Source organism: Palaemon carinicauda, chromosome 31, assembly GCF_036898095.1.
Source record: "Palaemon carinicauda isolate YSFRI2023 chromosome 31, ASM3689809v2, whole genome shotgun sequence".
Lineage (NCBI taxonomy): Eukaryota > Metazoa > Arthropoda > Malacostraca > Decapoda > Palaemonidae > Palaemon > Palaemon carinicauda.
This window is the reverse complement of record NC_090755.1, coordinates 52,787,433-52,802,184: the sequence shown is the minus strand read 5'-3', so window position 1 is coordinate 52,802,184 and position 14,752 is coordinate 52,787,433. Positions and strand designations below refer to the sequence as shown.

The 14,752-nt window shown below is 34.5% G+C and overlaps 1 pseudogene; it reads left to right on the top strand.

Annotated features, from left to right (window-relative positions):
• The first annotated feature begins 12,502 nt into the window (after positions 1–12,502).
• On the top strand, positions 12,503–13,841 carry LOC137624746 (piggyBac transposable element-derived protein 4-like; annotated as a pseudogene).
• The last annotated feature ends 911 nt before the right edge of the window (positions 13,842–14,752 follow it).

The window sequence follows — 14,752 nt, the reverse complement described above, 5'->3', positions numbered from 1 at the left end:
AGAATGTCACCACATGAAGCATTGTATGGTACCCCAGTTAGAACGCCTTTCCATGTATTAACGCCTACAACTAATCTATCAAATCCTTTAAAAGAATGTATAAATGCAAGCAAATGTCGTTTTGATATCCTTCGAAAGAATTTAGAAGAATCGCAAATCATAATGAAAATGAATCATGATAAAATAGCGAAGCCAACTAAAACATATACTGTGGGTGATAATGTATACATACAGGTAAATGTACGTAAAGGACTCAATTATAAACTAACACCTAAGTTTGAAGGCCCATTTAACATTTTGGAAACATTAACGGCCAATAGGTTTAGAGTTCAAAACGTATCCCAACCCACAGATGAGAGAAGCGTACCATTGGCTCACATAAGAAATTAAAATAAGAGGGAAAGAAGTGAGGGAAAGATTTTTATTTTTTCTTTACAATGTATGTTAAAAGTTTTTCTTCTTAATACAGGAGTAATTACATATGTTTTTCTCGTTACAGGTTTCCAAGATGAATTTTTTGTTGTTGGGAGTGATATTGTTCGCTCAGACATTTTTCTCGTGTGGGATGAGCTCTAAAACTAAAAGTATAGATTTTAAATATGGCACTATAGTTGATAGACAAGAAGACGTTTTTATTACATCAAGTAACGTAGTTATTGAAGTGTGAATGCAAGCAATTTCTCTCCCAGAGAATGACGTCACTAGCTTAAAAAGCGCCATTTCAAGGTTTGCTGTCTCATTAAATGAATTGCATAGGAGACATTTTCCTTTTAATACAGAGAGTTCGCTTGCATCGACACTAAAAGTTGCATAGATGCTATCTGAAGACTTGCAAAATAAGACATACGAGACGAAATCTTTGGTTCGTGACCTTTTGATGTGGACTGTAGGACACGATAATCTTGAGAAACGTAACCCGTTTATTTTTGCTGCACTAAACATCTTTGGTTCTATTGCAAGTTTCGGTTTAGGAATTTCCAATCGTCTTGAGATTAGTAATCAAAATAAGAAAATTGAGTTCTTGACTCATGAAGATGAACTGATTATGTCAGAACTAAGGAATCAGTTAGCTTCAATCAATCAAATTATGAGTTTAGTAAATGAACATTCTAGTAATATCAATCAGATTATGGAAGTACAGGATTTGTTGGCAACGTTAACGTATTATGATTCAAAAATAGATCACATACATAACAGAATTGCACATTTCATTGAGAAATCCAAGGATTATGTAGAAGCTATCACGTTAGCAACTAAAGGTGTACTGTCGCCCCATTTGTTCCTTATAAATTACTTAAAGTTAATTCTGGAGAACAGAAGGGATAAACTAGGCTATGTTCCTTTGTTAGGCGAACATAGGTTAGAATTTTATTACAGCCTAATTACAGTAAGCGTTTATAATAACAAGATTAGGATTACAATTCCCTTTGATTCTTCTGATGCCTGGTAATCTTACAGGATATAATCATTTCCGACTTTCATGACGAATCAATCAAATCCAGTAATATCCAGTTTGACAGGACACATATTGATTTCCCCAGACAAGGAAACATATACGGTCATTAAAGACATAAATCAATTAACTCACTGTTCAGACGCAATGAATAGAAAAATATGTACAGCTGACTCATTTGAATTCCATAAAAACTTAATGGACTCATGCGAGTTAGGTATAGTGCTAGAAGGTGCTCTCTCCCATACAAGTGAAAATTTTCTGGATAAGCTTTATCCCTTTGACAATAATGAGTTCAATTGCAGACTGAACAATGGCTCGTGGATACGATACGACAAGGACGGCTTCAATGTATCATGCCCTGACGGATCCACGTCCTTCGCCTACATCTTCGTTGCAGCAGATGGTTGTATCGGGACTTCCCCTAATTCCATGGTGACTGGTCTATGGACACTCATCAGAGAACAAGCCTACTTCGCGAACTTCACGTGGACCTCTACAATGCCAGCACTACCTCTCCCGTACAACAGACAAGTTGCCAAGCGGTTGATGAAACTAACCGAAATGGAACACCTGTTACCGACTTATAAGGAAATTCTTCACCCCATACTACTAGCAGGACTGGTTATCACGGTGATGATATTTATCGCCGTGAACATCCTTGTTTGGCATAGGTTACGGCACAGCAGGAAGCTACAACAGAACGTTTCGCCATGTCCAGACAAAACTCCTTATTTAATTCACTTTAAAGCCATTTGAAGTGGCCACCTCATTCGCTAAAGGAGTAAATTGCTCTGGAAAGTGTGTTTGTAAGAAAAGCTGTTAGTATGCTAATAATATGTAATTGAAGAAATTATCTACATTGCATTGTTAAAAATACATTTAAAAAAGAAAAAACATTAAAAAAAAATATAAATCATTTATTCTCTCGGCATCTAATAAAATATATAAGCCGGAATGTTAAAAAGAAAAGAGGAAAAAAAAATTAAATTAACAGAATCTATGGGCATCTAATAAAATATATCAGCCCTATGTATAAATATATATATATATATATATATATATATATATATATATATATATATATATATATATATATATATATATATATATATATATATATATATATATATATATATATATATATATATATATATATATATATGTACAAAACCGTGGTACGTGTACGTACCAGGAATTCGTGTTTGTGCACTAAAAAATTGAATTTTTACCAAGGTAACAAATATTTTTATTAGTTACCGTATTATGTTAATCTATGTTTCTGACAAAGGTAACAATTATTCTTTAACAACTTACCGAATCATATGTATGTCAGTAGTTTTTTTTTGGTACCATATAATCATTCGCTAGCAATGTACCATATATATGATCTTTGTTTTATCATGCATTTTTTTTTCTTTGCTTTGGTAATATCTTTTCATATGCATTATCGTTATTATTTTTTGATGTGCCTATTTGGACATTGGTCCTCGTTTGCTTATGGCTAAAGTTAAACAAAGAATAATACATATGTCCAGTCACGCCTAGTAAACATGTTTTGGCTTGTTAAATTTTTTTTTTTAAAATTGAGATAGCTGGCCGAGCTTATGTAATAAGTGAAATAATTATTATTACATGTTTAAAACACATGATGTAATATGTCATTTTGGATGAAGATGCTAGCCGTGGGATTTGCTGTAGTCACTCAAATCATAAACAGGATGCACAATGCAGCCTCAACAATGTAACATTTTCTTAAACGTCAACACCAATGCATCAGTGTGTTAAAGTTTGTGACGTCACCGGATGCAGGTGTCTTTCGAGATTGTGATAAAATTGCTACATCAACTAAGCATACGATATCTGTGATATCGATAATTTAATCAGTTCATATCCATACTTCACCAGAATTGGTCATCTGACCAAACCAGCTCTCTCCTATGATGGAGATGTTTAATTCTGTCGTTTTTAAACAATAAATAATTTTTAAAGCTAATAAGATGTACTTCGTTATCCAGCTTTACACATCTTAAACAACACATACTCAATGTGTGCTTATGACAGTAGCACACTTTTATATATATATATATATATATATATATATATATATATATATATATATATATATATATATATATATATATATATATATATATATGTATATATATATATATGTATATATATGTATATATATATATGTATATATATATATATATATATATATATATATATATATATATATATATATATATATATATATATATATATATATATATATATATATATATATATATATATATATATATATATATATATATATATATATATATATATATGTGTGTGTGTGTGTGTATATATATATATATATATATATATATATATATATATATATATATATATATATATATATATATATATATATATATATATATATATATATATATATATATATATATATATATATATATATATATATATATATATATATATATATATATATCGATACAAAGAAATATATTGGTATTCATTTGGGAATTAGGATATATGCTTTAGAATTACATAGCCTCGAGTGATTGTATAATTTTCTTTTATTCAATATTGGAAAACATAAAGGTATCATAAAGTTATTAAATAGCATTAAATGAATCTTTCATTTGTAAATATCTTATACTAGTTAATTTATGATAGTAAAAAAATCACTATAAATAGGATTCCGTTGTAAAAATTAATTGAGACGGAGAAAATATCTTAGATGTGGCAAATTCAAATAATGAATTAAAATAATGGTATCACTATCTTTCAAACTTGATCGAATAGGTCTACTGATCTTGATTTGAGAGAAATAATAACAAAATATATAAACTAATAAAATAAAAGACTTCTAAACGTGAATATGAAAGTATGTACTGGCAGGAAAAATTCAGATATGTTGAGACGAGGAACCTGGAAGGATAAACTCCTAGTGTGGGGAACTGGCCACAAGACTGTCTTCCTTATTCCTCACGTTTTGAGGAGACGCATACAGCATCCCCGAGGATGTCATCAGAGGTCACATCTTCCAATTTACCTAGAAAATTCAGTGTCTACAGGTTGTAAGTTACGGCTCCTTGGCAGACCTCGACTTTTTTTGTTTTTTTGCCTTGTCGAAAACGGGAGTGATATAATTGGTTCTCTTGTTTAGATAACAACATAATTTATCATTCGACTTCTAAGAATCTCCAGATCTCAAAAATACTCAATTGAGATTAGTCATATTAGGTACGTTGAGTTTAGTATAGAAAATCTGCACATGAAAGAAATGCTTGTTCTCACCTCACGATCCTTGCCTGATCGAGTTAGACAGGCGGAACCCCTCCTCGGAAAACGCCCGTTTCCTCGTTAAGCGAGTCCTCTGCAGACAAGAAAGGAAAGGAGGTACAGCACTTGCTGGTTAATTGAACAGTCTCCATAGTTCACGCAGGTTCTTACTTCGCTGTTATTAACTTAAAAAAGACAGCTAAATATGCTCCTTACTTCACAAGGATAGATACCAAATGGTTAAAGCTTTTCGTTATATGCAAAATCCACAAGTTTTGCATTAGAAAGAAAATTTGTTCGAAAATAAAACAAGTTATCAATCGTATTTCTATTTACATAAATGAACACGACAAAAATTAACCCTAAAAAAATTTAATGATCCTAAATTTTTGTGAAACATGATTATGTAAACTAAAATCGTTCAATTCATACCTTTGCCCAAAAAGAACTTATGGTTCAAGTGGGTAACAAACAGTAAAGGGACAAATGAAATAGTCTCCTAACATGAAAACATATAAATTATAAAAGAAACACAGATATAAGAAACTAGGGAGATGGTTCCCTCGTTGATCTTTACAGCCAGTGTAGTGATGAGATTACACTCCTTACCTGAAGCCAATGTATCCACAGTAATCCCCGGGTAGTGCTGAAGCTGACGCTGAGGCCATTGGGCATGATCAAAGTGCCAAGACTCAATTGACTTTTCCCACACTCACATTACAACGCCCACCATTAACACCACCACCATTACTGCAACGCCACCCATGATGCCCCCAAGTCTCCAGCTGAAGCCATAAAAAAATTGGTCCCTATTTCCATTGCGGGTTTAGTTATGGGACGCTGCATCAGAGACTGTGGTGCAGGGGGAGCAGCTGGTGAGGAAGGGTTACCAAACACTATTTATGTCATATTTAGGAAATCAGGTCTAAGAGTAACTCAAATTATTTGAAATGGTATAGTTATGTAATAACAATGGGTGGTGGGAAGGAGTGGACAGGGCTTGGGGGGAACATGTTAGTGATAAAGGTCAAGAGGGAGTAGTATTAGCCTACATGATGAAGTGAAAGAGAATTTGGAGAAGAAATATTTGGTAGAAGAAGATGCTCTCAATAGCAACTAACCCTCTCAGTTAGGGATACCAGCGGGACCAAGATGGTTTACATATTTTCATTATAAAAAACTTAAATCTGGCTCTTGCATTTATAATAATTGTTCATGACTGAGAAGTGACATATCAACTTGGAGCCTACCTGATAAGTGCACGTCTTTGAGGTTGCGTTTTTTGCAACCATGTAGAGAGGCGTTGAGTGAGAATGTGGCGAGACAGTGTACAAGACAAGGCGTAGATGGGCATCCGGAGGCAGACCTTGCACGTTGAAAATAGGGTGTCCTTCGCTCACCTTTGCCACTAAGGTGTCTCCTAACAAAACCTATTAGGATTCAAAATATTTCACTTAAATTGGGATGTAATTTGATGTTTCTAAAAGTGATTATGAAGTGAAGAGAAGTGACAAACATGGGGGGTTGGATTGTAATAGATGAAGTGATTTAAAATGGTAGAAATGGCCGATGATGAAAAATATACATGAATGAAGTTTAAGATGGGAGGAGTGGGTGATTTATTTACGCATGAAGTAAATAGAATTCAGGGAGAGACTGGGAGAAAAGTTATACTCTTGCACAATAAATCAATAATTGGAGATGCTGGCTAGCAATGTGAAAGGAAGCAGAAAAGGGGATACAGTAAAATGGTAAAAAAGAAAATAGATGAAAACCAAAGGGATGCTAAAAATATCCTTTAGTTAGGCCTAAAATGGACTGCATGAGTTACGCTGACATCACTATCTCCCCACGGAAGGGAGAGAGAGAGAGAGAAACAGATTAGGTGAGATGCTTCTGGGTGTTTAATAAAATATGATTGGGAACTTTTAGAAATAAAGGTAAGGTCGCTTAGAGGGAGGTGAAGGATGAATCAAAGATAAAGCAATGGAACTTAAAGAGAGGTAAAAAGAGATGTCTACAAAAGAAACTTAAATTTGTTATGACAATGTGAAAATTCAAATGTTTCTGAATGTTGATAATGAAAAATAAATAAGAACTAATGTTGAAGTATTTAAAAATTCTGGATACTAATATTGGATTGTGGTTTTCCATTATGCCAGTGAGCGGATAAATGACAGGCTGAGAAGAGTTAGCATCCTATGCATGTTTGGTGGAAATATTAGTAAGGATAATGAAAGTAATAGCTAACTAGGGTGAGTAAGGTTTGTTGACTTGAAGTGAAGGAAAGGTAAGTGAGGATTCACGAGAAGAATATCTAAGTTGAGCAAGCTATACTGTACTTACTTGAAGGAAAGGTTTGTAAGGATTGATAAGAGGAACAGCTAGCTTGGGTAAGGTACTCTTACTTGAAGGAAAGGTTTGTAAGGATTATCAAAAGGAACAGCTAACTAGGGTGAGTAAGGTATGGTGACTTGAAGGAAAAGTCCCCATGGAAAATTTGACCATCACTGAGAGAAAAACTGTCAATTAGAAGTTTAAGGATTATAAAGGCCAAAAATAACATATAATTATTATCAAAAGGGTTTAGTATGAGTTTTGAATGAGAAAAGATATTTTCGCCAACAGTCTTTATGGGAAGGTACATTGACGTTTTTCGAAAGGAAATGAGTGTATAAGGTGTCTTTTATAAAGCAACTAAACAAGAATTACAAAATTAAATGGACATTCCGAAGTTTCTTGGCAAAACTAAAAGATTTACATTTAATTATCATGATCGGCGGTGTTAAAAATAACCTATTACTATGGAGATAAGGAATTTATCTTTTAGTAATATAAATTAGAAAATGGATGGGAAAAGAAAATGATTTCAGTTGATGTAGGTATTGAGGAAGTATGCGGTTTACCATCATGTTTATCAGCTCCTGTATTTAGATAGGCAAGTTAGGAAAGTTATTTACATTGGAACAGGTGGAGGGATGGGAAGGAAAATATTAGGTATACAAGAAAGCCTTGTTAAGAAAGAGAGAAGCCTACAGACAAGAATCAAATGTATAAAGGATGTGTTTGAAGAACATTGTAGGTATGAGTAGAAACTTTATGAAAGTATGTGTTACAGAAATTTTGCAGAAATAATAGACTACTTTATGAACCTAGAATGCCGTGAATGGGAAAAAATATAAGTATATGGGAAGGAAAGACTGAATGGTTTTAAATGAAGAGAAAAAGAAATGATTGATGGAATCCCATGAAAGCTCTAAGGAATAGGCTCTGATATCCAGGACGTTTTGGTGTGTGTGGTGCTATTACCTACATCTTAAGAAATCTACCTAACATACCTCGTACCTCCAAATTAGCTCTGGTGCTTGACCGTGGTGACCTGACGAAGCTCATGCTGGGTGGATGGTGACATCCTCCTAACAGGGGACTGGCGTCTCCCACTGGATCTTGACTGTAGGATGGGTCGTCACATCTCACCTCCATTCTAGTGACTGCTTTCACCGTCACGTTGCAATCCTGCGGTGGTTTCGGTGACTCTGTTGCAAGGCACATGCAATGGAAAGTTTTTTTGAGAAAAAAAAATAACGTAATTACTCAAGGGAGGTTAGTGGTGACCTTTTTTGGTTTACTCAACCCCCCCCCCCCACAAAAAAACGAAAAATAGAGAAAGTAATTGTGTTTATATTGAAAAACAAAATTTAGTGTGAATTTAATATAACAGTGGTTATTGGCAATGATCATAAAAAATAGCAAATGAAATTTGAATAGAATTGCAAAAACTAAATGTAATGTTGGTTTTAGCAATTCAATATTTCATTTAATATCAATTAAAAGGAAACCTTATCCGTTGATCTGATGAAGAAATAATTCAATCCTGCTTTCATTTTCACCATAAAAATTCGTGAAAATCCATCAATTAAGTTACTATAAACAAAGAACCTCATTATTAATATCCGAGAAAAATCATTTTATCTTCTTTAAATATAATTAGGTTATTAACTAAAGAGATATATAAATTATCACGAATCTCTTTGCTATTTAAATGCAGTAGCTATTCCATAAAAAGTTGGAGGAAGGAAATATAAGAATGACGAAAGATTTTTCCATTACTTCTTCACTCACCAACTACTGTTAATGCGTAAGTACAAGGACCCTTCGCGTGACCCATGTTATTACGCGCGTAACAGCCAAAGGACAGTTGACATGGAAGGCGTAAGGGTCACAGTTGGCCTCCCAGGGTTCCTCTGGTCAATTTGGTGAACCAGCGTCTTCCATTCTCCTGTTCCTTAGCTGCCATCTATGGATTTGGTCCACTTGGCCCCATCACCAGTCTCCAAGTATGAAGTCAGGCCAATGCTATTGGAAACACCCAGATAAGTCCGAAAGTCTTTAGACAGAAAGAGGAACTCGGTAAAACGTCTGGACAAGAAGTCAGAAGGATCGACTTCACGGATGTCCTTCGGAGGCTCCCCAAGGGCAGAGGAGAGTATATGGTTGGCTTGGGGACTTCTGGTGCTCTGGCTGTATCTGTGGGTGGGAGATTGGACGCCAATCTTCCAGGTGAAGGAGACGTCTTTGGGTTGTGCGTCCACTTGGCAAGTCAGACTGATTGAAGTGTTGGCTGTCACTACCAGCTCCTAGTGCGGAGGACCAGCACAGTAAGGCATATCTATAGTGGAGGAAAAGACTGAGTAGTAGCCTACATAATATATACAGGTACAGAACTAAATTTAATCTTTTAAATTGGACTTTTTCTATACGTGCATGAAATTCATGATCACTAGTTTAATTTGTCGCTTTATAATTACAATTAATCGCTATTTTCTATGTTTATCTACACAATAAGGTTTAATATGCTAATGGAGGCATCGATACACGAGACTGAACCTGAAGTAATGAAATCAAACGTACATCTAAATGACTTAGAATATTTCTTATGACAATTCAGAAAGTTGTTATCTTTACATATCAAACTGAGAGTCAGTCAGACAGGGAACTTACGCTTGACGACAACTGGAATGGCGTTTGAGTGACCGTCTCCCTCCGAGTTCGAAGCCAGACAGGCGTAGATGCCCGAATCCTTCCGGTTGACAGGGGATATGACCAAGGACGTGTTGTCTCGGGGGCCAAGAACCTCCCTCCGACGTTTCGCTTTTGGCCCTGAAGTGAGGAGATAAACTTATTGAATTAATCGCTGGAGATGTTCATGAATATTATTATTCAGTATGATAATTAGAGCAAAACTGATTAAAAGTCGCTTGTTACTTTCTTGCTGTTTAGATAAGAAAATACAATTCTTTGCGATGAAATTTTATGATATAGTTGAATTTTATGAATGTTGATTATTCAAGAATTATATTTGTAAATAGAGAAATAACAAATAAACATTTTATGAAAAGTAATAAAAATAATTAAAAAAGGATTCATTTGTATGTAATCTCAGTTTTTATTTGATGTGTAACATTTCATTATTACTTCAAAGTTCAGGATAGAGACGACTGGCGAAATCTGACCGAGGCCCTTTCCTCTTGGTAAGGGTAGAAGAGACTCTTTAGCTCTGGTAAGCAACTTTTCTAGGAGAAGGACACTCCAAAATCAAACCATTATTCTCTAGTTCTGGGTAGTGCCATAGCCTCAGGGACATGGTCTTCCTCTGTCTTGTGTTAGAGTTCTCTTGCTTGAGGGTTCACTCGGGCACACTATTCTATATAATATCTCTTCCTCTTATTCAAGTTTATATAGTCTATATAGGGAATATTAATTTAGCTATTATTACTGTTCTTAAAATATTTCATTTTACTTGCTTCCTTTCCTCACTGGGCTATTTTCCTTGCTGGAGCCCCAAGGGCTTATAGCATCCTGCTTTTCCAGCTCGGGTTGTAGCTATGCAAACAATAATAATAATAATAATAATAATAATCATCATCATCATCATCATCATCATAGGCGTAGGGGGAGATGATGATGATGATGAAATATTCTAAGATGAAATAGACCAATCATATATGAAATATGAGACGTGACTATGTAAACCTTATTGACAGAAAGGTATTTGCAACAAGTTTGAACTTGTGAAATTCTACCGATTCAACTGTCTGATTACGAAGATCATCCAACAATATGGTCACAGCTGAAATAAAACATTTTGAATACTGTTTAATATTCAATCTTATGATGGAGAAGGCAAGACTGTTAAAATTAACTGCATAACTAGTATTACGAACAGGATGGTCCTGTCCCGGAAGATGTATGCAAAGGATGGTCAGAATTATGAAAAATCCTATGCTGCACAAACGAAGTAATTGGACGACGGTGTTAGGGATTAATATCCAAATCAGGAATAAGGAATTTAATAAACCGAAAATTTTTGTCCAATAAATTAACATGAGAGTCAGCAGTTGAAGACCAGACAAGAGAACAATACCCGAAACAGGGTAGAATGAAAGAATTAAAAATTTCTCACAGAATAGATTGATCACTGAAAATCGAAGACCCTGTGAGCAATCGTGGCTCGCTAATCCTTTGTTCAAATTCCCCGCTCTCACGTCCCCACTAGACAATTTTGGTGGCCTGGATACGTCACAGCAATGCTTCCTTCCCATTGGCTCACTGAATCCACGTCATAATGTAGCAACCAATGACATTATCAGCTTTTGTTTTGGTCTTGTATGTGGTTGCATTGGGCGGCAAGTTTCCTGTTGTGTGACACGAATTTATTGCTACATCTTTTACGTAATATTTCGGATTTATATGCCAATATTTATGGATATAATGGCTTCCTCTGATTCTTGAATGTTTTTTGTGTTTTGTAATGAAGGAAAAATGTTTGGCATAGCAGTGAACAACGGGATTTCATTCAAAAAGAGTTTGTTTACAAAGACGACATCTTTGCCAAAACGTTTGTGTTGCTGTGCTGTTTGTGTTGTCTATGTGAAATTTGTATTGTGAGCGTTTATTGTGACTCAGTATCAGTTTATATATATTACCTGTCAAAGTGTAATGCAGGATAACTACTTCAAAAGCAAAACCACGCCAAAATGTTTTCCTTGTTATTTTTTTCTTTGAGCGTCGTAGACTCGTCTTGACAGCTGGATGTAAATACACGCACGTGAGTACAGGTCTTCAATATAAACATTAATTATGGCATACATTTTTATTTAGTTTTAGAAGCATATTTAATTCTGTGCTATTTAATTGAATGATAGTGTTTTAATTCTCTATTGTTTTACGGAATATTGTCTATAATCCCACACTCTTTTTGGGAATAAAATATATTATGCGATAAGCCGAATAGTTTCACTTTAAAATTTTGGTAACACTTCTCATGCATGGGAAACACATCACTTATGAGGACCTTTTTCAGTGTAATAATTGAACAAACAGATCAATGATTAAACACACACTAATATATGTGAGTAACACTGGTGTAACTATGATTTTTTTGTGTGTGTGTCTTGTACTTGTGTATGTGTTTATGAATGTCTTTATGAATGTAACTTACAGTTTTCTCCGCTGGTCTTTGGTGTTGCTTGTTTCAATTTTATATGTGTACAAACACACACATATGTATATATATATATATATATATATATATATATATATATATATATATATATATATATATATATATATATATATATATATATATATATATATATATATATATATATATATATATATATATATATATATATATATATATATAAGTGCTTTTCATAAGGGCACCTTTCCAGATTATCACAACTGATTATTATGGATGATGAGAATGATAGGAGTTTTACCCAGTCAGAGACTGATGATGATGATAGCAATTATGATGGCTGTGATACTAGTGAGGAAGATATTTCTACTGATGATGAAAGTGAGAATGATGATGTATCAGTTGATGAAAGTGATGATAATCCCGATAGTGATAGAAGTGATGAAGGAGACTGGATGAGGGTATTAGACCATGAAGTTGGACCACCTCCTGTAAGATTCACAGGCCATTGTGGACCAATCCATCCCCCAAAACACGATGCCTAACCAATAGAATACCTGAAGCTCTTTATTACTGATAGTTTTCTTCAGATGAAACTAATCTGTATGCAAGTCAGTGGATCCAGTTCCATACTGAGTATCTTCAACAAAAGAAAAGGTCTATGGTCAACTTATGGATGAAACAAAGTCAAACATTTGTGAATTAAATGTTTGCTTTCTTAGGAGTTATTTTGAATACGGGTCTTATCAAGAAACCAACCCTGAGGTCTTACTGGGATTGTACAAATCCAAGCCAGGCAACACCGTGGTTCTCTAACCACTTCAACAGAGAGAGGTTTGAAGTTTTACTCAAGTTTCTGCATTTTACAGACAACTAAAAAATGCCACCACCAGATCACCCAGCATATAAATTGTATAAAATACAACCAGTTATTGATCACTTCCAGAGAACTTTCAAAAGTCATTATTACCATGAACGCAAAATATCCATTGATGAAAGTATTATTGGCTTTAGAGGTAAGACCCCTCATTTGCGACAGTATATGCCAAACAAGCATCATGCTAGGGTTGGGATAAATGTTCGGTGTGTTTATGCGAGGCAAGAACTGGCTATACTTATGCTTTTGAAATATATAGGGGAACAGCTGGTATGCAAGTAAGTGATAATGGGGCCACATATGACCTTGTTATGAGGATTCTGGAGAAAGCAGGGTTATTTCATCGTGGTCATCACCTAGGTCTTGATAATTACTTTTTTTCACCTAAGCTATTTCAAGATCTTTGGCAAAATGGCACAATAGCAACTGGAACAGTTCACACTAACCGTAAAGGATTGCCTATGGATGCTGTAAAGAAAAAATTGAAAAACAAAGAGATTTCAGAGCGTAGAAAGGGTCCTTTGTCATGTGTGACTTACAAGGATGGCAAGAAAACACCTGTTCTTTTATCTACTTCCTCAAAAGCAGGCTATAAAACTGTAAACAGAACAGGCAAACCTGACAAAATTGTTCCACATATTGTTGATGACTACAATCATGTCATGGGTGGTGTAGACATGAAAGACACCAAGTTGTACTCGTACCTATCTGAACGTAAGACACTTAAATGAACAAATAAGGGATCCTTTTCACTGATTGGGACTGCTGTCCTCAATAGCTATATACTGTATGCATCTAATACATCAAGAAGCCCTCCCTTAGATAGATATAAGTTCACGGTCTCCTTAGTTGAGTCACTTGTTCAGAACTATGAGCCGGTAAAAATCGTCAGGAAAAGACGCACTCTTGAACAGATACATGCAGCTTCACTCTCACCAGACTCAATAAGGAGTCCCTCCCATGTAGCATTATCTTCAGAAGATGGTCATAAGATTGTAAAACTCCCAGTGGGGAAGAAAAGGAACTGTATAGCAGGTCACCCTAAAAGGGTCTGCTCAGGCTATTTTTTCCAAAATGTGATGAGGAATTTGCCCTGAGTGCTTCACAGTTTTCCACAATAAATTGAATCACTAGGGATCAACTGGAAGGGTTTTATTTACCTTATCATTTGATGACTGTAACACTACTAAAAGATAACTATAAAACCATTTCATAGTCATTCAAAGTTAGTTTTGAAAAAAAAAATGACATTTTTTTTCTAAATCTATTTCAATTTCAGCCTTTTATGTCATCATAGGATTTAGGATAGTTTCTGATAATGTATCAGAAAATGCAAAGCAATAGCTTTCTATTAATATATAGCCTCATATACTTTAAAGCAGTTCTACTTTTCTGGAATTGAGATCAAACCCAAATATCGAGAATTGGTGATGGCGGCAGTATTTTATGTATGTATTTACATTAGGCTAAAATTTATAAATCCGGAGTATAAGGGTTTAAAAGACTTTCTCAATATGCCTTTTTTGTGTGAGATTTTAAGAGAAACAGATCGAGTGTGTTTTTCAAAAGGAAATTTGTAATCAAGAATCACACCTAGAATTTTGAATAAGTTGTATATATCTAATAAGACATTACCAATGCAAAG